Source organism: Penaeus vannamei, chromosome 6 (genome assembly GCF_042767895.1).
Source record: "Penaeus vannamei isolate JL-2024 chromosome 6, ASM4276789v1, whole genome shotgun sequence".
Taxonomy (NCBI): Eukaryota; Metazoa; Arthropoda; class Malacostraca; order Decapoda; family Penaeidae; genus Penaeus; species Penaeus vannamei.
The window spans coordinates 18,365,808-18,368,012 of record NC_091554.1 but is presented as its reverse complement, the minus strand read 5'-3'; the positions used below and the strand labels follow the sequence as shown (position 1 = coordinate 18,368,012).

Genomic DNA, 2,205 nt, shown 5'->3' with positions numbered 1-2,205 from the left:
TAATAATAATAATGAAAATAATAATAATGATAATAATAATAATAATAATAATAATAATAATAATAATAATAACAATAATGATGATAATAAAAAAATAATAACAATAATGATAAAATATTGAATAATAATAAAAATAATGATAATAATAACCAAAATAATAACAATAAATATAAATGATAATAAGAATATCAATGATGGTAATAACCAAAATAATAAAAAGAATTATGAAAATGATAGTAGTAGTGATAATAGTAATGCTAATGATAATAGTAGTGGCAGTAGGAGAATCAGTAGTAATAATATTTATAATATGTAACAAACAACAATAACATCAACAATAGCCACAGCAACAATGATTTTAATAATGATAATAACAAGAACATCAACAACAACAATAATAATGATAACAATAAGGATAATGATAATAGCAGCAGTAGCAACAACAACAACAGCAACAACAACAACAATAACATCATCCTCATCAACAACAACAATAATGAAAATACAAATAATAAATATCATAATAAGAACTACAAGAAAAAGAACAAAAAAAAATAATAATAACTACAATAATATTAACGATAATAGGAACAACAATATCTATAATGATTGCGATTATCAAAATAACAGCAATATTCAGAGAAAGCAATGAACATAACAATAGATCTAGCAATGACTAGAAGAGTGCCAACGCTATGCATAACAGTATCAACAGTGATAATGATAACACATATTACGTTACTACTAATGGCAACGACGAAAACCACCATAAGCGGGAGCAAAACCCACAGCCAAAGCACAAATAATAGCATAAACAATGATTGCATAATGATAGATTTGGTTGATGCTTGATAATTTTGGAACACACAGCCCGGAAGGCGGATAGGTGAGAACCAGGTAATCTACAAGGCGGTGTACAAATTACAGGTATTACAGTGAAGGTAATACTATCACACAGCGTAGCAGATATCCCTCACACATGCTTACCATTATATCATCTGGTCCTCGATTAAAGTGGACTCATTGAACGGCACCAAATATTTTTTTCAACAAACAAAGGCGTTAAGATGGCACTAATCAAGGTGACACTGGTCACTAGGCACTGTCCGACACCGCTTGACCCGAACTGATTTACTGAGGGCCCTTGAAGCTTTTACGAATATTTTGGCCTGGGTGTTCGTAAGTGCTCGTGCGCAAGTTGCTACCACGGGACTGTCGCTCTTATGTCCACTGGCCCGAGACGCTATGTGAGTGTGCGGAGGGATGACCCCGGCATTGTTGGGGGTGGTAGAGGAGGGGGAAGGGAAGGGGGAAGGGGGCAGCGGTGGCACTTCACGTAAGGTTCCTCGGAAGCACCTGCCCCCACTCGGCCGTAAACTCGCTGGCGCACTTTGACGAAGAACGCAGGGTTACGACGGCGAAATCCGGACGCACTTTGACCCGAGCCCCTAAAGACAAAAACGCGTTCAGGTGGGCCTGAGCTGGCGAGCCGCAACGCACCTCACACAACGCCTCGTAGCTCCCTCACACATTAGTCGCTCCTTCACCTTGTCCATAGGAGACCATACTGGCTGGCGGGGTGTTTGTTTTCTTTGGTAATAATGAGAGAGGAGGTTATCACAGCGTGGAGATGGTAGATAACCTGCTTTCTGATAACACTATCTTCGCCGCCCCATCGAGACCACACCAGCACCGCCTAGTGGCAGTTGCACGAACCATACATGTGAGTCGGCCGGATCTACCGATGTTTCTAAGTGCTTCTTTGTGCCTTTATTTTCATTCCTATTTTTTATTTTGGCTTATTGCCACTAGAGGCAACTTCAAAAGCGTGTAAGACGAAGACAATGATGTTAAGAGAGGGTGTTGTTAGTTTCGAATATAGCGTTTTTTTCTCGTTTCCCATTCTCGCTTTCGTGCACAGCAGAATCCCGCCCATGTGTCGACTCCGCCCACTCGCGATAAGATCTGTGATTGGCGGGCGCGGCAGGGGGTGGACCGAGCATGCGCCGCAAACAGCCAATCCGAGCCCGAGTTGCGACTAGATGAGGGCGATAAGGACACAAGCACACTGCAATTAGAAATAACAATTTGATAAAGTAGCGCTCATCATTTTCACATTGCTTCATCTTGCTTTGATAGATAACCTGTAACATTGCATCGAGTCATCGCTATATCTAGATGAAGGAGATGACCGAAACGATGAGG

The 2,205-nt window shown here is 40.0% G+C and overlaps 1 protein-coding gene across 1 annotated transcript in view; it reads right to left on the bottom strand.

Moving 5' to 3' along the window:
• LOC113827024 (transcription factor GATA-3) overlaps positions 1 to 1,792 on the bottom strand; it is a 186,360-nt gene extending 184,568 nt beyond the window's left edge. Inside the window, exon 1 of the mRNA XM_070122690.1 lies at positions 988 to 1,792. The gene's annotated coding sequence lies outside the window, so the exon portion shown is untranslated. The remainder of the gene's footprint in view (positions 1 to 987) is intronic.
• Positions 1,793 to 2,205: the final 413 nt, after the last annotated feature.